The sequence below is a fragment of the Cynocephalus volans genome, chromosome 1, assembly GCF_027409185.1.
Source record: "Cynocephalus volans isolate mCynVol1 chromosome 1, mCynVol1.pri, whole genome shotgun sequence".
Lineage (NCBI taxonomy): Eukaryota > Metazoa > Chordata > Mammalia > Dermoptera > Cynocephalidae > Cynocephalus > Cynocephalus volans.
In genome coordinates this window covers 288,527,063-288,551,961 of record NC_084460.1, presented here as the reverse complement: position 1 = coordinate 288,551,961, position 24,899 = coordinate 288,527,063, and the positions used below count along the sequence as shown (strand labels likewise).

Sequence of the window (24,899 nt, the reverse complement as noted above, 5' to 3'; positions counted from 1 at the left end):
TGTAGTGATGAAATGGCTTTCAGTCTCCATTTTTGTTTTTTGCTACATGTTCTTGGAACACACACTCCTGATGTTTGCTGATAACTGGGAAGTGATTAAACACTTTCATAACAATTGACTCTAAAAGCAGCTGTATTCTTAGATCAGCTCCTGAGGAATAAAAGAAAAAATCATGGAAGCAGAGGCCTCATTCTCTTGCACATTTTACCCCATTTAGGGTTGGTTTCTGTGGAGTGATCACTGGAACACACCATTAGAAGAAAAAGCAAGTAACATGACTGTTTTTAGTGGTTCATTTCCAGCTTCAATCCATAGGACTCCTACAGCCTAAAATGTCTTATCCACCTTCCCCAAATATCCCTCCTTGCCTTCCTGCCTTCCTTCCTTCCATGACTGCTTTCATCATGTTTTCAATGCAACTTTCTTCAACTTATCTCAGTTTACTTCAAATTTTACAACCATCTTCTAAGACTTGCAATCTTTCACAATAATATTAAAAAATAATAGTATTTTTCAAACTTTAAAAGCATTCTTCTACCTCTTCTCCCACTTGAAGAGCCCAAATAAGCTGCCTAGGCCATTGATGGGATGCTTTAGAGATTATTATAAATTGGAAATTAAAAGAGTTCCATTCGTCCAAGAAGCATAGAATTTATGAGAAGCAGAGGACATAAACTGTAAGATATATTTGAAGATATTTGACAAAGGAGAAGAAAAAAGTCATAAAAAGATGCCAACTTCATCCTCTACACACTACCTTCCACTCATCCCCTTGTGCCCTCTTAAACATCAGAGACAGACACACAGAATCAGATCAGCAGATGCCCGTTCACACCAAAATTTATACACAAACATTCCCCATATTCTACTTTCCTCTCCCACCCCTGCTGCCACCCATTAAATGACCCATAACCTCCATAATAAAGTCATTGTCTTAAAGGGTATGAATAGCCTCTTGGCAAATCAAATAGTCTTTTCTTTGTGCTTCTGATTTAGTGATTAGAAATAAAAGTCAAGGGCTGACCCTGTGGCTCACTCGGGTGAGTGTGGCACTGGGAGCCCAGCGGTGCTCCCGCCGCGGGTTCGGATCCTATATAGGGATGGCCGGTGTGCTCACTAGCTGAGTGCGGTGCGGGCGACACCAAGCCAAGGGTTGTGATCCCCTTACCAGTGAAAGAAAGAAAGAAAGAAAGAGAGAGAGAGAGAGAGAGAGAGAGAGAGAGAGAGAAAGGAAGGAAGGAAGGAAGGAAGGAAGGAAGGAAGGAAGGAAGGAAGGAAGGAAGGAAGGAAGGAAGGAAGGAAGGAAGGAAGGAAGGAAGAAAGAAAGAAAGAAAGAAAGAAAGAAAGAAAGAAAGAAAGAAAGAAAGAAAGAAAGAAAGAAAGGTCAATAAGCAAGCTTTGGACTTAGAGTTGATTTTGTATCTGACTCCACCAACTGTACAACCTTAGATGTTTTTTTTTTCCATTTCCTTAAGTTTTTATTTTTTTCAAATAAAATCAATATAATCACTTATTTGACATTCAGCATCTACTTATTTTATACCTACTATGTGCCAAGGACTTGACAAAGAGTGGTGACCAAAATCCCATTCTTGCCCTCAGGAAGCTCACCATCTATCCAGGAACACAGGCATTAAATAACAAATGGTGCATTTAATTACATAATTCCAAGTGTGGTAAACCCCCTTGTCAGAATTATGGGTGGTAGAAGAGAACTTATTGGAGGGACTTGGACAGAAGAGCATTTACTGGACAGGCCTTGGAAGGACATTACTATTCAGTTTGTAGATGGTAAAACTCAAAGAGCTCATTTGCTCTTTGTTCTTTCAACAAACACTATCAAGGGTCTACTACATGCAAAGCACTGCACTAGGTGCTGGGGACGGGGGATGAGGCAGACCCCAATTATCCACATTCTAATGAGGTTTATATTTTCTCAGGAGAGACAGACATTAAACCTAAAATCATTTGCTGAAAATTGGGAAATGTGTTAGAAAGGAAAAGTATGGGATGCCATGGTATCGTTTATCAGGACTATCCATTATGTTCTGGGGAACCCTAATGAAGTTGCAGTAATGGGCACCTGTCAGCAGTGTGTAGTGAGGAGGATCCTGGATCCACAGATTTACTATCCAACCTACCCAGAAGTCAAACGTTTTTCAAAATGTATTTCTTTTATTCACTTGATTGTTTGTATATCATAAGGAAATAGTAATAAATGAAATATCCTAGTATCCAGGATAGAGGGGAAGAGTTGAGCTAATGGTAGGTAAAAAAATAGAACAAAATTATATTTTGTTCAGAGAAAAATGCCTGACATATAACAAGTGTTTTAAATGAGTGTTGGCTGTCACCTCCCCTATACACACACACATGCACACCACACACACACACACACACACACACACACACACACACCTGCACACAGATATGCAAGGTGACTCAACTCTATTCCCCTTTCTACATTTAAAAAAATTGACTGTGTTTGCTTTCTGGAAAATATCTCCTCTTTCCATCTATGACATGCATGTCTTCACCTCACTCCTCTTTCTGCCCTTTCTGTTTTATGTTTTTGTCTCTTGCTTTGCCTTTTTCTCTGCACTATCTCCCTTGCAGCATCAGCATTCTCATGGCTTCTGATACAACATTTTCCCTTGAGGCACGGGCAGGTTCTTAAATCTCTGTTCTCTCCCAATGCCCTTGTTTGATTTGGAGCCCAAATGCTTCCTGGACACCAGGCCACCCACACTGCCACAGGATGTAAACCAAGTTATGGTTTCTTCTCAAGAGCTTGGATCCCCCTTCTGGTCTTCCTACAAGAATGCAGGAATATTACCTCCATTTTCCTAGACAAATCTTGTGCTTTTTCTGTTCAGAGCTTTCTTCTTCTCTCTATTAAGTTAGTCCTGTGGGCAATGTGCTTTTTTGCTTTGCAGTGACTCCTGAATATACCTTAACTCAGATTTCAGAAGCCTTCTTGCTGCTCCCTGTGATCTCTGTGCTCAAAACTAATGTGCTAATAGCCAGTCTAACTGGGGTGGGATGATATCTCAATGCGGTTTTGATTTGCATTTCCCTGATGCTTAGGGATGCTGAGCATTTTTTATGTGTCTGTCAGCCATTTGTATATCTTCTTGTGTATTGTTGAATATACCGATTATCCAGATTTGAGCATCACATATTGCACACAGGTACTGATAGTCAATGTGGTCCTCCAAAGATATGTACAATCAATTATGATTCAATAATAAGAAAAAAGTAACTTGGACATAGTGCCAGGCTGAATTTCCCAGACTACCTTTAAGCTACCCACTTGCCCCCAAATTTTCAATTATTCCGTATTTAATGTCATAAAAATAATTTTGAGAAGTCCCCTGTGATCTGGCCCCATCTGATCAGGTCCACCTTAGTTTCCACTGATCCCTGCTGCTCACCAAAACATATGCAACTTAGTCTCCTCCCTCAGTATCTGCATTTAATTCTGCTTCCAACTTTCACCTCTAGTCATTCCCATGAATGCACTTTTATCAAACCAAAATCAAATCTTACCCATTTTCCAACACATAGTTCATGGTGCACTTCTACAAAGTGTCCTGTGATTGTGTTTATTATGGGTTTTTTTTGTTTTGGTTTTTTTTTGCACTGAAGACACTCAAATTAACCTAGAAAAGGTCAATGCAACATCTAAAAGCAAAAAGAGGTGATGAAGTAACATAGACTATATTATAAGACCTGGTTTCAAGGCCTGGCTCTCCTACTAAGGCACTGATTCTTATTCGAGGGAATATGACCTTCTATGGTCCATTTCAGAAGAGCCCTAGAGTTTGAAACCTCTCCCTTAGTTCTGTGCAGATGATTCTAATGTCTGTCTGTTCATTCCTTAAAATAACACTAGATTTTCTCTGAGACTAAGTACATCATATGATGACACAGATAAAATATCACTGTAACTTATAAATTAACCTCAGTTCGCAGGAGGCATACATTCTTGCATGTCTTAAAGAATCATCTTTTATTATTAAAATAACAGGTAAAGCAACCATCAGAATTCTGGTTGACATGTTTTTATAATAAGCCAATGTTTCCATATATTCCATTACTGGAGTTAGTCACATTTAGTCACACAAAGTGGGAAAATTCAATATTTTTTCCTAGAAAAGAATGGTAAATAACATTTATTTACTGTAGGGTTCTTTTCAAGTTTATGTTGAAAGTATTATCTGATGAAAAGAGACTACTTGACAAAATTGAAGGCATTTTTTTAGATACATAAAGTATCTAAGATATCTAATGTATCTAAGAACTCATTTCCTCTGCTTAGTTTTACAGTCAAACTCTGACATTATCAGCCTCTTTCAGATGGAAACACTGATATTTTTAATGACTAAGCCTTACCAAAATCAAGCAAACTTCCGATTTTATTATGATCTGGAAAGGGCTTGTTTTTAACACCATTGGGTTCCCATCCAGATTATGTGTATGTCCACTAAACCCCTTAGGCACTGCAATACAAACCAATAACCATCTACTGCATGTGGCAATTTAAACTATGAGCCAACCCCCCATGAGCCAGAGCTAGAGTCAGGTCACCCAGTAGAGGAATGTTCAGTCTCAGCCAGCCTCATATGGTTCATGACTCCACCTATAGGAGCAGACTGAGATTATGAGATTATTACCATAAATTCATCATGTAAAATGAGATTATTACCATAAATTCATCATGTACAAACGCACACACACACTCTCTCGATAAATTGCTGCTTAATGGTATCATGTAGTAGGGACATTTTTTTTAATTGTGAGATTTTGGTTTACCTCACTTATTTTGGCTCTTCATTCCGTTTTACATGATCTATAACTTAAACGCATTTTGAATTCGTTATGATGTTTGTAGGACCAGGTGGAGAAACAAATCCTTATAAGTTGCATCCATCAAGGATTCTCCAAATCAAAGAATTGTCCAAGGCAGTGCTAAAAATCCTAGGAAAAATCCTAACCAAGCCTCTTAGAGATTCTAACATGAAAGCTAGAACATCAAACTAACATGCCCTTAACATCAAAGTTAAATTGTCCAGCTCACTTACCTTTGGAAATGCTGTGCTTTTTGAGACTTAAACAGCAAGGCTCAGGAGCCATGACACTGGAAACAATAAGTTTCCATCCTGAAGGCTTTTGAGGTTCTAAAAATAGTGGGCATATGCCTGGAAGAGATCTAAGATAGAGCTTTCCTCCCCCAAGAAAAATTCATCTATTAAGAGATTGATTAGAACTAGAAGGCATCTGTTCTTCCTATGTCCAAGATAAAAACTCTTTCTTTGAAAACTCTATCAATAACATTCTAGAAGTTAAAGTCGATGTTGCTTATGCAATTTCAGTGAAGATAAAGTGTAATGAGAAGAAGAGAAAAAAACAGGAAAGATGTAATAGATTCAGAAAGAGAGAGAGAGAGGGAGACAGGAAAGAAGGAAAAGGAAGGAAAGAAGGAAGGAAGGAAGGAGGAAAGAAGGGACGGAGGGAGGGACACATTCATTTTAACCCCTTGGATTAAACCATTATTAAGATTACCATGAGATGTTTTTAGGTCAGTAATTCATCAACACAGTAAAGTTTTTTATTATGTAAGTACCCATTGGACTGTGTTACTTATTAGGTAGTAGTTTCTTATTATTTGTAATGGATACAACCTTGCATTGCTTTTTTTAGTCCTCCCTGAAGGTGAAATGGATTTCTGTTCAGGATTATGTCCCACAGCATTGTCACAGGATCATCTCCGAGGTGTCACTACTATTATAGTGCTTACTAGAGTTCTCTCCGCTTTCAGAAAGCAGAGCAAATGACTGTTCTCAACCATAGTATCTGCACAGCCACAAGACATGAGTGCATTTTCACCCAAAACAAACACACACTTTCATTTAGCATCCAAAAAATAAAATCAGTCAAATTCTAAAGAGACATATCTTTTCTCCACCTTGTATGTGTGTGTGTGTGTTTTCCCTTCAATTTACAATATTTTTTGTCATGCTAGCATATCATAGACATATCATGATTACCTCAAGTTAGTCATGCTGCTGGAAGTTTCTAATCGATGACTCAGGGTTGACATGAAAGTCACATATGTAAAGAAAATCTAGCCTCATACAGATATGTAGTTTAAAAGAGAAAAATTTTTAAATAGCCTTTTTCATACAATTGTGGATAACATTTTTAATATCCTTCCAAAACTCAATGAATAGTAATTTCTTAAAGGTTAGTTGTGTTGTTAGCTGTATACCAATAAATTCATTATGCCCCATTACTTTAAAATCCATTAGTTGCCTTCTATTTATTTATTTATTTATTTGTTTGTTTGTTTGTTTGTTTGTTTGTTTTTAATTCAAGAAAGTATGCTTATTGTAAAGTCTAATTTCTGGGGAAGGCATTTTTTGAAATAACACGTATGCTATTTGAGATAAACTTGCACCTGGGTAAAAAGGGTAGTCTTGCCAGGACCATATTGAAACTTTTATGTGTTCCAAACACTCTGTTTTAAAGCTTTCATCATACATATAGCAACTATATTAGGATGCCCTTGTGTCCTACATTAAATGTCATTTTTTTTCTGGTACGCAATTTGAATGAAATTTTATAATTTTGCTTTGAAATTATTGGGCTGTGAGTAATACGATTAACTCATTATAGATTATTATTTCTAGACAATAATCATGCACATTCAGGAGTTCTTACAGGATCAGACAGTCTAATCTACAGATTGTTTTCAAATGTAATAGAATTGTTTTAATACTAAATTTAACAATTAAGACAGAGAAAATCAAGATGGCAGAAGAGACTGTCACCAGTGTCATCGTCTCCCACAATCAATTTACAACTATTAAAAAGCAAAGACTGCCAAGCTAGGGCCTCTAGAGCTCAGGGGAAGAGGAGTAGAGACCTACAGAGTTCATGAAGGTGGGAGAAGCTGTGATGAGAGAAAGGACAGACCACTCTGACCATTTCGAGCCCCAACCACTTCAAAGCTGGCCCTGGTGAGCACTCGGAGCAGGAGCTGGCAAAAGCCACTGCTGTGCCATGGCCTCCAGATGAAGTAGCTTGGAGGTGTCAGGGGAGAAGAGGGCCTTGGTGGATCCCCAGGCCAGCAAGACCACTGACAGGGTTCCTGTGAATCCACATAGGAGTGAGGGGCCACAGACAACTGAGAAAAGAAATCACTCAGAGGCTGGTGAGTCATCACAAGGGACCAGTGGATGGCCTGTCCCATGGTAAGTGTTTGGAGTGCAGAGGGTGTGGGAGACGGGCCCACCGGGGGAACACTGGGGCACAGCAAGGACAGCTGATCTGCCCTGCAATCAGTGCAGGACCACTCAGAGGGGAGACTGGTCAGGAATATAGAACTGCAGAGGGTGCAATTTGCTGAAAAGACTCAGGCCCAGACCAGAGTTTCTACACAACCCAGGTGTACTGGACCTCACAAGAACCAGAAGTACATACAGGGTCAACAATTAAAACCTGAGCTGCACAAAAAGCCTTCCCAGAGAATCAGCAGCAAAGCAGTAATTTAGCTCAACCACAGAGCTCAAGTGCCGGTCCCCACAAGAAGTCCCCCCATTTGAAAAGTAAGCAAAGGAGAACAAATTAATTCCAGTGCAGAGTTTAAGTGGTTTGTGTAGCTGATAATCCAACACAGCAGTGAAAGAAAGCAGAAAACACCCACAGATCAGAGACAACCTTCTGATATTAACCAGTAAAGGTCTAATGCCACCAAAGAACACCTGTAAATCCCAAAAGAGCCAGAAGCCCCCCAGGCTCCAAGCTGGGGTGAGGGGTGCTGAGGTTCTCAGCCACACACCCCCACCCCACAATCAGGCCAGTGAAGGAGCAGGCAGTGGGCCGACCCCACCCCCACACCCCGACCTCTGTCCCCCTCGCCCTTCCCCCCCTGCCCCTCCCACTGCTCCACAACATCCTTGAATGTAAAAAAATAATAATAATCAATTAATTAATTTTAGAAAACCAAAAACAAAAGCAAGCAAGCAAACAAACAAACAAACAAATAAAAACAATTAAGTTGACCTAATGTCACACTTTGTACTGATTGAATTTAAATTTTCATTACTATTAAAAAGCAGTTTCTTTTGAAATTTTCAAGCTGGGATTTTTTTCTTTTCCTTTCTTTCTTTCCTTTTTTTTCTTTTTTTTGTGGCTGGCCAGTATAGGGATCTGAACCCTTGATCTTGGTGTTATTAACACCATGCTCTAACCAACTAAGTAACCGGCCAGCCCAGATTTTTTAATAGCAAGTATTTTTATAGATACCTGAGAAGCTGATAGGCCTAGGCATTGTAACTATGGCGCTGAAAAAGTAAAACAAATATAATAATTTCTGTGATCATTTTATGACCATAGAGAAAGGATAGAAAACCAGCAGGATGCAAGCAAGAATCTATCCTGCGAGTAGATATTCTCTCTCTGTCTCTCCGTGGATTTTTCTTCTGAGGAGGCAGCTGAGCCTTGCATAGCTTTGAATGACTCCCAGTACCCTGTAGCCATGAACCAAGGTCCTAGCATTATCTGAAGGGTCAGATAATACAACTATTGATGCTGAAGTAATTGGTAATTTTCTTTCTCATGAAGACCTAAAACCCAATGAAAAGTGAGGTGGCAATGTGGTGGGTCGCTTACAATCCCATGATAGAAATAGAGAATTCCGGGAGCTGCAGTACAGAAAAGAAAGAGAATTGGATACATGCTGAGTTAGGGGTACCCATTACATTTCTTCTTGTGATCTGAAGGGCTAGGATGTCTCCCACCTTCTTGTACAGACAGAATACAAATCATAGTGCTTACTACACATGGATACCTAAGATGCTGCAGTGCACGGCTGGTTTCTTACATGGCAACATAGTGTGGTGCAGCATTGACATTTTTTTATTTGACTGACTCTTTTATAGTAATATATATTTTCTAAAACACCTTTAGCATCTTCATTACTTTAGTTAAATATGAAAATGTGTTATTATTTAAAAAAAGCACTTTATTTCACATTAAAAGTGAGTTAAAGTATATGTGTATAAAGGAACATATTTTAACTACCTATAAACAAGTAAAATTGGCTCCTTAATCATCTTTAAAATTATTATATAAGGAAAATTTATCAGCCAAGATAAAAATTAGGAAAGTTATGTCATAATTTGTGTCAGGATCAAATGTATATTGCAATGAAGACAGAAATTTCACTTCATATGATATCAAAAATAAAATAAACAAACAAAAGGAACGAAATCTTTGCATCACCTGATATTAGAAATGAAGGCATGATAAAAATCATGTAATTGATTTTTAAAATATGTCATATTTTGCTTCTAAATAACAAAATAAAATTCCTACACCATCCACCTTGTTGATGTGAGAACTCTTTACTCCTAGCAAAGGAAAATTAAAACTGGACATAATACTAATGGCATTTCCTCTTAGCACCATTGGTTTTTGTAGTTTGTTGAAGAGCAAACATCTTGAGAGAAAGTGTGACTAATTATCCTAACTTTTGTGGCCCTCCTTAACACATTCTGTTTCAATGCCCATGTTTCTTAGGCTTCTGCCTTGAACCAGACAACTGTTGGAAACATAAATTAAGCAATATGTGGCTAGAAATGAGGTTAATCTAAGACTGCATATAGTCAAATCCTCCTTGGCAGGAAACTGCAATCTGACCTCCAGTAATGGCTATGTTTGTTCACTTGATAGCAGAAGTTCTGGGGTCTTGCAGGCCCTTTTTTTGGGGGGGGCGGGGTGAGGTTAAAACTATTCTCTTAAAAATACTAAGTACAATGTTATTTGCTTTTTTCACCTCATTAACAAATGCACTTAAAAGTCCAAAAACAATGGATAAGTCTGCTGTCATCCTAGCACATGAAAGCAGTCGCATCAAACTATACTGGTAATTATGTATTTTTCACTGCCACACAGACCTGGACATTTGGCAGGTATTTTCTTAAAAATGAATGAAGTGATCCTATTGCTTCAAGGAAGACAACTGATAGTATTTGTTGACAATGATATATCTGATCTTTCAATCAAAAATTGAAATTAAAAAAAACCCCTCATATCCATTACTGTGAGCTTGAGCGCATCCTGATACTTAAAAGATTTTCTAATGAGGTCATTGGTGATATTAATGAATGTGATATATCGATTTTTGTAAAGAAATGTGTCAGCATGTGGAAGATCTGCACGACTTAGTGAACCGATGTTTTCTAAATGCATTATGTTATAAATCATGATGGATAAAAAATTTGCAGTTCAAGATAGACCAATGGATTTTAATGTAACCGAGTATGATGACTTTATTGATATGGCACTAACATCGCAACTAACCTTTAAGAAATTACTATTCACTGAGTTTTGGAAGGATGTTAAAAAAGCATATCCACAACTGAAAAAGGCTATTTAAAAACCCTTCCCTTTTAAACTATGTATCTGTATGGGGCTTGATTTCCTCTATATATTTAATAAAAGCAATATATCACAATAGATTGAATCCAACGCAGATAAGAGAATCTATGTTCTGTTGAGTCAGACGTTAAAGAGATTTTCAAAGGATAAAACAAGTTCAATCTGCTTGCAATTTGTTATAATTTTGAAAAATACAGTTATTTTTTATGAAAACTGTCATTATGTTAACACATAATGGATTAATTATTTGTAATAAATAAATAATTTTTTAAATTCTCAATTTAAAAGTCTAATATGAAAAATATTGTTAAACTTGACTCATGTAAAGGAAAGTTGTTTGGGGTTCTTAATAATTTCCAGAACAAAAGAGATCCTGAAGCCAAAGAATCATTGTTTTATACAGACTCATAGTCCCAAACAATTCTCTTAAAAAGGTAACTTTTTACACAATTTATTCGGTAGTTTACTACTTTAAAAACAAAAAGTGAAACAGAGGAAAATACCATGCTTAAGCACAGGAAACATGGGACAACCTTTGAAAACTTCAAGGGATTTGGGAAGGAACCATCAGCTGGAAAATGCTGCCCAAGAAAAATTCCTATGCCCAAGAAAATTATCTTTCTCTAAAACCTGAAAGAAGCTAACCAGACTCTTAGGGCATATCTATAATATGAAGCAAGCTGCAAGGTTCATTCATTGATTCTTTGGTGCTAATAAATGAAATATATGGGAATAATTAAAATGACCTAAAAGACACTCTTGATTGACCAGGAGCTAATTTATTAAGTTCATTGCTTTTACTCCTCCTTTCCAAAGTGTTGTCAAAGTTTTGTCCACAAGTCAAAGTTTGTGCTTTATTTTTGTAAAAATGTTGATGGGATTATGCAACTTTGCTATTTGTTAAAATTTTCTAAGGCTGTTGGTAAAAGTTGGTAGTAAATGTTTAAAAACTACCAAAATTTATTTAAATTAAAATAAATGGGGTAATGGTCATCTGTCATGTTTGCCTGTCCAGAATTCATTTTCTCTTTTTCTGGAGTAGTAATTTGATTTTCCTCTGTAAAACAATACCATCAGTCACCTCAGTTCTTGTGGCTCCATAGGAGGGACTGACCATAACTCTAGTTCCAGGAGTGACCAAATGACCCAGGTCTGTCCAATCAATCCTTCTGTCCACTGATTGGTTCAGGGGTAAATTTGTGACCCAATCAATCAATGAGAGCCACCTTTCTACTTTAGCTGCTCTTCAGGAAAAAAAATCTGTCTTCTCATGAGGTCTGCTAAAGTCTCACCACTTACTAGCCAAGTGACCAGGGACCATTTGCTTCACTTCTCCAAGCTTCAGTTTGTTCACAGGTAAAATGGGAGAAATAAAGGCACTTACTTCGTAGGATTATTGTAAAAATTAATTAAGCTAATAAATGAAAAGATGTTGCCACAGTAACCCACATGTAATAAGATCTCAAGAAATGTTAGCTTTTATTGAGTATTTAAAGATAAATCTGATCTTTCAACTCCTCTGCCTGTAACATAATAATGCCCAAACTGCTTCTTCACACTGGTACCCGCGGCTCAGCTAACAGAACCGGCCTCATCTGCTGCCTCGCTCCTGCCACACTGCCCATGCCTTCTCTTACTGGAGGATTTTAATCAATCTACTCCACCCTGCATGCTACTCCCTTCCTTCCTTCCCCTTCCTCCTTTACTGAACTCTATGCTCTTTGAGAACAGGGACCAGGTCTATCTTTTTTCCCGCTATATTTTCCCTGAGTAACAGGATAACTGATCCCTGTTGAAGACTCATTAAGTATTTATTAAATGGATTATTTTAAACCATATGTAAAAGACTGAGGCTGGTCTAAAAAATGAATTATCTGTGTATTTCACATCCATGAAAATCATTTTTCTCCATTTCTTCACTTATCCCATGTTTCCCGCCCAAAAAGCAAAAACTTCAAATACATTACCATTCTTCAATTGAGTATTAACATTAAAAAGTGTGTGTGTGTGTGTGTGTGTGTGTGTGTGTGTGTGTGTGTGTGTGTGTGTGTGTGTGTGTGTGTGTGTGTGTGTGTGTGTGTGTGTGTGTGTGAGAGACGCGTTGAGGGCTGAGGGCTGAGGGTTGCAGTTCCTGTCTTGGACATTAGATGGCAGTGAGAATATTATTTGAATATTATTCTGGTCCCATTACAGAGGCTAGCTTCCAGAAGAAGCCTTTGTAAATGTATAGCATAAGTCAGACAGAGCCTTCTATTTTGTAATGTCTTCTATGGCTTTTCACAGAGACAGAAAAGGCATTCTCTGGAATACTGTTGGTGCAGCGTACCCACAGGGCCTTTCGAAAGAAAGTCAACTGCTGCCAATTAGGAGCAATATCAGGGTGGATTCCACCCGGAGAGGGCACAGGGTGGAGCCATGTTCCTGCAGAGAAAGACTCAAGTTGCTGACACTACAATCAAAACTCGAGTCAGCACATTGCCATCGTGGTTCTCAGGGAGGAGTACTCTTTTACTGAGAGGCAAGAACGGTAAAGGCACCTTCTGTGTTATGTGGCTAAATATTTTTGCCTAGTAGAATCAAACCAAGAGTAGCCGAAAATTCAGAATTTCTCTAATAAGAATGAAATTGCTATTAAGTTGTATTTTTTCGTAGAAGTGTTCAAGGTATCTGTATAAAATATACTATCATTTTCTATGAATGTGTTTAGTAGAAATCAAGCTTAAGGGAAAATATATGTGTGTGCATGTACACGTAAAATATATAGGAATAAGTAGTTAGCTGGTTTTGCAAATCTGATCCTATAAGACCCAAGCTTAAAATTCATAAGTGCCTTCATTACTTTATATACATACACACACACACGTCAGTTAATATTGCCAAATTCCTTGACTCTGGATTGCTCCCATAACTTTAGCTAACCACCTTGCTATATAAAAATGGGGATAAGATACAAATGATTTAGCAAAAATCCTACAAAGATACTGGAAAACAATGACCAGTGTCCTGTTTTTAATGAATCAGGGGCAATGATGCCCCTTGCTGGATAAAATCAACCCAAATCACGGGTGAGAATAAGCTCCTTGAAGGCAGGTCATCTTTTTGTCACTTCATAGTGCACTGTTCTCACAGGTACCCTGAATGAGTAAATGACTGGACCAAAGAAAAACATGCGTACATACATAATGTTGCTGTTTTTTGAAAAAGAAGAACAAAAGCACATGTGTAACATGGTTGCACAGGTGCTCAAGAATTAATTTTTAGATACACCAGTGCAATCAGTTATAAACACCTCCTAATGAGTTATAGGAACAGAGAAATTTCATGGGTGAGAGAGCAAAAAACACATTTCTCCTTTGGATTTATAAAGCAGGTTATTTGGGGCAGCATATTTATCTTCATAATTCTGTTTTCCTTGGTTTAGGATGATAATAAATTATATGACTCTGTATATGTGATCGCGTAAGACCTAAGTTTAAAATCCATAACTGGCTTCCTGTTATGCTTAAATAAGACCTGTATCCCAGACACAGTTGCTCGGTCTAGCCCTTGTCATGTTCTCTGTGTGATTTCTGCCCTCCTTTTAGACCCTTGATGCATCACCGGGTCATGACACCTCCTATGTCCTCTATCTTGATTGCTCTTCCTTTTAATTCACCTTGAGATCTCAGTCCCCAGGTCATCCTGAGATCACACTGTAAAGGAAGTGCCATGTCATTTTCCTTGGTGGTACAGACTTTAATTACACTTTTTCTTTTGTCATTAAAACCTCTCTCTCCCACTAGCACATGCTCAATGCTTGATGATTTTATATTGAATAAATAGAAAAATAAATGAATGGATGAACTAATAAATTTGGGAGCACAGAGGTGAAAATAGGGAAAACCAACCTAACTAAATCACCAAAGACAGCTGTAAAGGGGTCAGGAAACTGAAGTTCATTTTTCACTTAAATGTACTATGTACCAATGAGTCTGAGCAATTTGCTTGACTTCTCTGGAACATCAGTTTTGTCACCAAAAAAATCAGGTAATGATACCAGCCCACCAGTGTACAGGGTTTTGTGAAGTACAATGTGATAGCACACATAAAAGCGTTTTAAAAGCTAATTCATGGTATATAAATATAAGGCATTATTTAAATGTGTCTCAAATAATCCACAAAGGGGATTAATTTTATTCCATAGTTCAAGTTAAATATAATTCGCAAGCCTCAGAGAAAATTTTGTAATTATACCAGATTCTGTTTTCTTTAAACTTTATATTCAGCTGCTCACTTGAACATACAGTACGTTATATGCAATCAGAAAACCATTTTATTCCTTTCTTCCACAAATCAGTTTCAACCTGCTCTAGGGGGATAGTTCTTTCTTGCCCTTTGGATAAACCCTGGGCCAAGTCCCAGACCTTTTCTTTTTACTTTGATCATTAAAAATATCCTTTAGTTTCTTCAAGCTACACAAAGCCTTATTGAAGTCATCATTTATTTTTTTTTATTTATTTTTTATTTATTTTTTTTTTAGACTTTCCTATTTTTTTAAAATTTATTTATTTTTTTAATTTTATTTTGTCGATATACATTTTGGCTGATTATTGCTCCCCATCACCAAAACCTCCCTCCCTTCTCCCTCCCCCCCTCCCCCCAACAATGTCCTTTCTGTTTGCTTGTCGTATCAACTTCAAATAATTGTGGTTGTTATATCTTCTTCCCCCCCCCCGGTTTGTGTGTGTGTGTGTGTGTGTGTGTGTGTGTGTGTGTGTGTGTGTGTGTGAATTTATATATTAATTTTTAGCTCCCACCAATAAGTGAGAACATGTGGTATTTCTCTTTCTGTGCCTGACTTGTTTCACTTAATATAATTCTCTCAAGGTCCATCCATGTTGTTGCAAATGGCAGTATTTCATTCGTTTTTATAGCTGAGTAGTATTCCATTGTGTAGATGTACCACATTTTCCGTATCCACTCATCCGATGATGGCCATTTGGGCTGGTTCCAACTCTTGGCTATTGTAAAGAGTGCTGCGATGAACATTGGGGAACAGGTATACCTTCGACTTGATGATTTCCATTCCTCTGGGTATATTCCCAACAGTGGGATAGCTGGGTCGTATGGTAGATCTATCTGCAATTGTTTGAGGAACCTCCATACCATTTTCCATAGAGGCTGCACCATTTTGCAGTCCCACATCATTTAAATGTCCAGTTGCTTACATTAATCAAAATTTTGAACATTATCTCAAGGGAATGCTTCTGCTTTGGCCCAGTTTGGGACAGGTCCTGGCAAGTGGAGGAGATGGCCTCTGGGTTGGCCTCATCTCTGTGTCCTTACCCCTCTGCCCCCAGCTTGCTCCCCACAGTGTCTGCTCCCACCAGGGCAGAAGCAGGAAAAAGGAGGAAAGATGAGGGCAGGAAAGGTTCTTGGTGGGCCTGCTGTGAGCTGGTGTCTCTTCTTCTGTGGCCATTGCAGACTGTGACACTGCAACTCTCTCCTCTTGGGGAGCGTTCATGTGTCCCCAGAGGCCTCCCATTACTGGCCATCACTGGCCTGAAGATGTCCTGGCTGTTTGCCCCGAGTCTTTCCCCAGTCACTGGATATTCTGTATGGCACCTGGAGCCACATCCTCCTAGTCCTTCTGCTCTGGCAGTCCCATGACATAAGCAACCTCCGGGGTTCCTCTCTATGTCTGAATCTGGTCCTTGGGCAACACATTGACACACATCTTTAATCCACTATCAGTGGCTGGATAGTTACTTGCTAAGCAGCTCAGCTAACCTCTTGTACGTTTTTTTTCCAACCGTTTCCCCAAAACTGTTAGAAACAATATTGAGCTTTCCAAGTGGTCCCATTAAAGTCTCATTCACTTGATTTTCTACTAGGGGAGACACTTCTTACCCCTTATCCATTGGGGATGAAGACTCATCACATCACACACACACACACACACACACACACACACACACACACACACACACACACACACACACACACACACAGTCTATCAAAAATTCCCTCTAATATCTAGTATCTGTCTCTCAGGCTCTAACCACTTTCCTAGGCTACAGATGAGAATTCAAGTAAAGACAACAAAATTCATTTTGTTCCCCTCCTTTGCAAGTTCCCCTTCCGCGGTCTAGCTTTTGCCTTGGAATGTGTAAGCAATTAATTCTATTATTTTGTAATTAGCCTTTTTCATTTCATACCCATTTACTTACATTCGAACTCTATAAAGACACATTTTGATTATTTGAAATGGTTAACTCACTCCCAGTTCTCCTTTTCTGATCATTTCTCAAAATCCTACCACCAGTATCAGGAGAAATACAAATAAAATGATTTCTATGGTGAACACAAATTCTAGCCAACAGAAGTCACAGTTTTCCACAGAGAAATAACAGTGGGGCTTTGGGGGAGATGACTTACACTACTCTCCAAAGACTCTCCAAATGAGAATTCTGTCATGTGTTTAGTACTAGAATTCAGAAAGGGAGAGTTAATCTCTAGAGTGTGAACACAGTGAGCAGAACCAAGCAGCAGGATCTGGCAAATGTTCCCTGAGGAAGTACCCAAGCACCCAATTAGAACTGGAAAGGAAAGCAGATGCAGAGAATTGTCTTCTGGTGCGTGAGCCGCCGGTACAGAATGGCAGCCTTGAGGGTCATAGACTCCGGAGCCCCCAGCTGCTTGGGGCTGAAGTGAGCCAGGCAGGAAGTCAGTCAACATCCTGTAACGAAGTCCACATCACAGTGAATGCCTGAGCTCTGCCAGGCTGCTTCATTATTCCTGTTGTATCATAAAAATGAACATAATGGAGAACTCACAGTCCTTACCAATGCACAGGCCCTAAATGTGAAAACATGATGGTTAAACACATCCCTCAGAAAAATGAGATGGTGAGGGAAAAGCTGGGAGGGAGGACTTTCACTTTTTATGTTAACTTTTTGTTTCTCAATGAGCATGGTTTACTTACTCATTATTATCTGATATCATTACAGAATAATAATAAAAAATTTTCATTTGTGGGGAAAACAGCAAAATTCGTGCAGACCATGGTATCTGTACCAATTATCCATGGACACACCCGAACTCAGTGACTTATAATGACATCGTTTAGTTTTGCTCATGAGTCCATGGGTCAGCAGATGGTTTTCTCGCCTAAGATCACCAGTGCACCTGCAATCAACTGTGGTCAGGTAGGTGGTTCTGCTGCTCCGTGCTGTGCTTCCCTGCATGTTTGGGGAGTGGCTGGCTGAAGGCTGGGCCCCCTTGGCTTTCTTCCACGCATGTCTCAACCTCCAAAAGGCTAGCCCAGTTGTGTTCACATGGTGGTGGCCAGGTTGGGAAAGAATGAGTGGGAGCCTCATTCATTCATGCCTCTTGATGCTGAGGCTCAGAAGTAACACACAGCCACTTCCGCCTCACACTCCTGGACAATTCAGGACACAAGGTCAACCCAATTCAAGGGACGGGAAATAGACCTATTCCTTGATAAGGAGCTGTGAGAGCACATTGCCAAGGACATGAGTACAGGGAGTGCAGGGACTATTACTGCAGCAACAGCATCTCAAAGGAGTTAGGCTTTGAAGAAACAGAAAAAAGAGAAGAGGATATCATTTGGAAATGATGCAGATACATTAAAAAACTTAATATTAATCAGTTTCTAAAACTAAACATCTTTCATCCACACTTCTGTGAGTGAGCTACAGGGAACATCTTATTCTCACTTACTTTCTTGGTTCCTGCTCATCACGCTAGTATCAAATTTGATATCACATTCTGCAAGAAGCCTGTCTGAATTACCTTCCCTTTAGGCAGAGAAAAAAATTACGTGATTGTGCGTGGTGTACTTATAACACCAGCATTTCCCCCTCATAGCATGTAGAAAAATCGGCTGTTTTATTGTCTGTTTTCCCTGCTCAACTATGAGTCCCAGGTCTGCCATATTACCCTGTCCCCTCCACAGCACCTGGCCCCATGCATGGCACAGAGTAGATGCTGAAGAAACTTTTGTTAAAAAATGAACACAAAGAGAATAAATAACTGAGTGAATAGATAAATGAGTGTCAAGTTGGATAATTATTAAAGAAAATTTATGCAGTTTTACATATCAATATTTTATTGATTCCCACATCCTTGCCAACCCAGTTTTAAATCCCATTCAAGTGCTACCAAGCAGAACAAAAGGATTCTGAGAGATTAAGAGTACTTCTTGATAACTGTGTATAACATTGCAACCAAGTCTTAAGGCCTGTCCCTGATCCTTTCTACAAATTTCATCTATAAATGCAAACTCAAGAGAATCTAAAAATGGCCATCACACTGACCTAAAGTCAGCTGAAAAATACACAAATAAGTGAAGCACAGGCTGTTGCACTAATTGTAGTCTCATATCCAGTTAGACTACATGTAGCTAAAGAAAATCTTATGTCATACTTGCAATGTGTGGATCTTTCCAAAGGAAACATTGCTCCTAGAAAAAAAAAAAATAGACCTTTCTAGTAAAAATGAATAAAAACAGAATAAACCTTGGTCTACTAGCCATTATAAGCCAGATTTTTAGCAAATGTTTCTATGCATTTTTAAATTTAATCCTCATAATGACCTACATATTGAAATTTTCTTTATCTTATCTGTAAAGACAGAGAAACTGGGTCACAGTGGTGTTATATAATTTATTATGTCACTGCCATCAAAATATTATATTAATTTATTAATATTGTTGCCAAGCATGGTTTACTAACACTAAAAAAAAAACTACACAGATTTATTATGGTTCACCAGGAATTGTCATAAATACTGTTCTACAATTCGCAGTCTTACTACCAGCTTTTGTGCTGCTCCCCTGTTTTTCACTTCTCTACACTTGTGTACCTGGGGACTCTTCTTGGGTATGAAGGGCTGACCCATGAATGTCTTTGAGTTATTGCTGTCAGGAGGTTTACCAGCAAAGCCAGTCAGTCATTCCAGTGTTATCAAGTAAAGTGCAATAAATATGTTTCAGAATTTTCAAGAAAAAAGCATCTTTCTTATAAATCAATTGATAAAAATTTAGGGATTCAATTGTAGTCCCATTCCTGAATCCCAGTTTCCTGTTGCTTGTATCAAATGTCCCCATTCTGCCAGATCCCCCTCTCAGGTCTTTGGGCCTCCTCCAAGACTCTTAGGCTTTTGAATAATACTCTAACATCTTTGTGATCTCCCAGTCTGCAAAGAGATGATTAGAATACGAATTACACCTGCAAATATCTTATGAACCATAGTTTGGGGTGTGTAAGTGTCATGCTGGATCCAGAGCTCTCACTGTCCCCAGTAAAACAATCCATGATCTCTGTGCTGCAATACCCTTCACTTTGTTTCTCAATGCCACTTTTTATAGGTAACTTTTCTTCCTCATGCCAGACCAGTGATTCTCTGCTCTGCTGCAAAGAATCTGCAAAGGTATCTGGAATCACAGTGATAACTGGTATGTATTTAAAATGCATTGTCTTCCAGACACCATGCTAAGTGTGTTACATATGTTATCTCATTTAATTATCACCTTTGATTCTCAATACTATCTATGAGTCAGGTACTATAATCATACATCTTTTATGAATGAAGCTCAGAGAGATGAAGGCACATGCCCAATATCATTACTGATAAAAACAGAATCAAGATTCAAATCTGGATTTAAATCTTGGTTCTCAACCACTATATTATACATGCATGTATTTATAATTAGCATAAAATTTACTCCATAAATGTGGAGTACAAAAAATGGCACATTTCTTTTTCTTTAATAAAATTAAATCATATGTGTTTTTCACTTCTCTGAGTTTGTGTGCATAGGACTCCTCTTGGATGTGAAGGGCTGAATCATAAATGATGGTGGGAAATATTTCCCTGTGTTGAGAAGCCCAGAAATGCTCTGCAGAACAGAACACACGATAAGGCTCTTCTAGTCTTTAGCTCACACTGGTTATCACAGGGAAATCTGTTGTGTAAGCACAAAGACCCCACCATATTTTGGAGGTTGGAACCACAATGGATAAAGTCCACCCTCACTGGAAGCCCTATGCAAACTCTACCCACCCATCTTCCTTCCCAATGAGAGAATGTGCCACCTTACCAGCGTGCTGGCTCCTGGTCCTCCTTATTCTTGGAATTCCAGGCCTCTGTTCTTCCAGAGATAAGAAATTCCCTCTCTCTTCCTGACCATCAAAAGCCACATGCCTCGCTCTCATTCCTGTTCCTACCCCTAGCATTGCCTTCCCAAGGAGCTGCAGCTTCTGTAAAATAAAAGCCATGACGGCAAGCTGTCTGCTGGCACCGGCTGCTTTCATCGAAAGCCAGCCTCTCTGTAATGCAGGGTTAAATCCATGCCTCCAACTGTATGATCATGCCTGGATTTTGCAAACCAGAAAATGCAAATTGGCAGTCTTCAGGTCTTACCAAGCCAGAGGACTCAATGTTTTCTGAAAATTGAGCTGTATTGAAAAATTGGGAGATTTCATGTAATAGCAATTGAATCTGTGAACTTTGAGTGAGCGTTTCTTACGTCAGTATCAGCTGGACTGAGCAGCTTCTGTCCCCTTGGGATGCCCCTGTGCTCTCCAGGTCACCTGCATTTCCATCACTCCATCCTGAGTTTCATCAGCTTGCAATAGATTTTCCTTGTATCAGAGAAATATTTCTCCATATATATGCTTCTAATTTAGGCCAAAAGGGCTTCAAGTTTCAAGAAAAGTAGGAAAAACGTTTTCTTTTGTGAAAGTTATTCCTATGTGCCTCACATGAAGCAAAACATGTCTGTTCTGAGGGAGGGCAGACCTGCTGCTTCACTTGCTAATGGTACCTGTCTGTCTTGCAGGCATCTCAGTACGTAGCCCATCGTGGACTTTTTCAGAGCAGCAGAAATGCAGAAGGCTGAACACACAAAAGCTGAGGTTTTTGTAAAAATCACTCATCTTTTCTTTTGCAGGTTTTCATTCTTGTTTAGGTTTAAATTTTACACTTCTGTGTGTGTGAGAGTTAGAGAGAGAGAGAGAGAGAGAGAGAGAGAGAGAGAGAGAGAGAGAGAGAGAGACCACTTTGTTGATAAGCTAAGGCCTTCTGAGTTTACTTCCAAAAATGCTTTTTTGGTCAGGCTGGTCTGGCAGGATTATGCCAGGAGAGGTGTGCTTTTCACCTTCTTCATCCCACATAAAAAGTTCTCTATCTTTCTACTTAATTGATAGTAATGATTTTAAAGAAGATATGATATAATCCAGGTTCAAGACTGAATATCTTCCGTTATTAAGCCCTTCATAATTTCTCAAGCCTACACTAATCTTTTGTTCTGAGTCATTTTAAAGATAAACAGTAGATAATAACAGTAATAGTACATTTACTTATAATCTGATTAATTTTTATGCAATAGCTCTGTCATTAAAAAGCACAGATAGTTTCTGGGGTTGCTCTTTCTTTTTGCCTTGGCATGAGAATCTCAGTGTCTATACTTACTTGAGCAGCTCAGATGGTTTTATTTGCTTGTTTAATTGTTTTTATAATACAAATTCTACATTTAAAAAAATAGTTTATATGACTCAATCTTGTTTAGCATTGTGCTATCCAATAAAAGCATCAAAAACTTGCAAAAAAAAAAAAAGAAGAAACATAGATCTTTAAGTGGCAGAGATTGTATTCTATATAGCCTATGGGTGTGTGTGTGTGTGTGTGTATGTGTGTGTGTGTCCCAGAAACCATAACAGAGTCTAATACAAGCTTCTTGGAAACTATTTGTTAATTGATTCAGTGATTGAAATCTGAGTTTTTGTTAATAGCATATTTACTTGTATAATTTCCTCATTTTTTCCCATTATTTTCATGAGTATTTGGGTCCCAATTCTCCACTGCCTTCAAGAATCACCCTGTGGGGAATCTCTGATTTACTAAACAACAGTGACTTTAATAAAGTTCCACAGCAACCAGTGGCAGCGTTAATTAGAACTGAGATCTCCTGGCATGTTTGCTTCACTTCAGCAATTCCTCTACTCCTCAAAAGAGCTGTTCAGAACAACCATTTCAAGTGGCTAAACTACTTTTGGTAAAGCAATAGTCTGTGACTGGCAGAAATTCCTATGTGTATGTGTGTGTGTGTGCATGTGTGTGCGTGTGTGTGTGTGAGAGAGAGAGAGAGAGAATGCCAGAGGCAGAAAGTTGACAAACAAAGAGAGGGGTTACAGGTAGTATCTTCCCTTTCTAGTGTCAGGTGTGGAGTTGGGAGGGGAGTACTTATGCTGTTTAGGAAGCTGGGTTACAGATTATAGTTCTGGTGTTACTGGTAGGGGATTAGGAGTTCTGTGGCCCAGTGGCAAAGAGACAATAATGAGAAAGTGTAAAGAAAACAGTACTGACTCATTCTCTTTTATTCCAAAATAGCAAGGTCACAATGCCCCCATCCTGTGGCTACTTGCCTATTTTAGACAAAGGCCATCTTACTGATGAACATTCTTGTAGTTGTGCATGGTTTGTTTAAAAATGCCAATGGTGAATGAACATCAGGTACTCAATTTTATTTATTTTTGTTAGTGGAACTCTGGCATTTTCTAGTACAGCTTTGGCACATTTTAGGATTTTTTCTCTAGAGAAAAATAAAAGCTAACAATAAAACATTTTTCTTTTTCTTTTTTTTTTTTCTCAAAAGTGGTAGAAGAGTAAACTAAAAATTCAAGTAATAGTGACATTCATTAGAGTTTCTCTCTTGTTTTTGGTGGCTGGTTGGTACAGGGCTAGAACCCTAGTTCATTGTTACCAGCACCACACTAGCCAGCTGAGCTAACCAGCCAGTCCTTGAGCTTCACTTTTACAGAAGAAACTCTGTCTTGCACTGACATTACACACGTGACTGTACATTTGCCACTACATTTTGCAGTTCTTTTAATATGAATTCGAAAACTTTATTATTGAGAGTTTAACAAAAATCTGTTCTTCTTCCACCTTTGTCTACCTTCTACCTAATCTAAGATGAAGAATGTGAGGAACTAAAAATACTTGTCATTTTTTCTGGCCAATAGACAATTTACTGCTCTACAAATGGAGCTAAAAGACTCAGGAGAGCAGACTTTAGATGCTGTAAACCAAAAGAGATGCTTCAGGACTTTGAAGCAGAAGGAAGCAGAGTATGGTATAAATTCTGTTTACAGTCTGAATTTTTTAGAAGTGCATCAACATATCAAACACATTGTAAGGTATATATTTATCAAGTTATATGAGACTTATTAATTGTTTACTAAAAGTTAAATTGTGGGCCATATAATTGTTTCATTTCATTTGTCTCACAGGAAGAATTACCTTATTTCTCATCTGTTTCACGTATTATTTTTATATAACACATTTCATTTTATGTCAACTTGACTGGGCTAAGGGATGCCCAGATGGCTGGTAAAATATTATTACTGGGTGTGTCTGTGAGGGTGTTTCTGGAAGAGATTAGAATTTGAATGAGTAGGCTGGGTAAAGAAAATTACCCTCACTAATGCGGATGGGCAGCATTTAATCTGACGAGAGCCAGAATAGAACAAAAAGGCAAAGAAAGGGCAAATTCACTCTTTTTTCTTTGGCTGGAACATCCATCTTCTCCTGCCCTTAGACACAGGAGCTCTGGTTCTCAGACCTTTGGATTCAGATTGAGACTTACATGAGTGGCTGCCCTGGTTCTCAAGCCTTTGAGCTTGGACTGGAGCTATGCCATTGGTTTTCCTGGGCCTCCAGCTAGCAGATGGCAGATCAGGGGACTTCTTAGCCTCCATAACTGCATGGGCCAATTTCTCATACTTAATCTCTTTCTATATATCTCTATATATTCTATTGTTTCTGTTTCTCAGGACAACGTTGACTAAAACACACATTATATTGCAATTATCTATTTATCTGTCTTGCACTAGACTTTGAGAACCAAGATGTGAGGATCTCTCATTTATCGTTGTAATCACAGATACTAGAACAGTAGCTATTACGTAATAAGCACACAGGTAATACTTTTGATTTTTATGAAATATATTGCAGGTCATGACAGGAGCATATATTGTTCATGTATTTTGGTATACTTGTAAAAATTCAGGTAATTCTTCAAAAAATACTAATAAGTCCAAAACTAATCACAAGCCCCAATTAAATAGTGATGTCAATCTTTTCTGGAAAGTGGCTTTTTCCCCCCACAAAATAATTTGCTCCCCGTGTTTCTTTTTCTTCTTGACAAAATGCACAGTTATACTATTCTCATATACCTATAGCAGTTCATATTTTACTATCAAAAATATACTTAGAAATTTGTGAAAATTCACATAATGGTCCTTCTGCCAGATTTGAACTCATGCTGTGAAGTTGGATGTCCACACGATCCATGCTATGGCTTCCCCACCAAAGCTTTAAGTTATGTTTTAAATCTAGGGAAGCTATTGCTTTGCCCCTGCCTGGGTATTGTTCCAGGGACTTCTCTC

General features: G+C 38.5%; 1 protein-coding gene across 1 annotated transcript in view; it reads right to left on the bottom strand.

The window, feature by feature from the left end:
- NYAP2 (neuronal tyrosine-phosphorylated phosphoinositide-3-kinase adaptor 2) overlaps positions 1–24,899 on the bottom strand; it is a 240,050-nt gene that overhangs the window by 39,323 nt on the left and 175,828 nt on the right. The gene's annotated exons all lie outside the window — the stretch shown is intronic.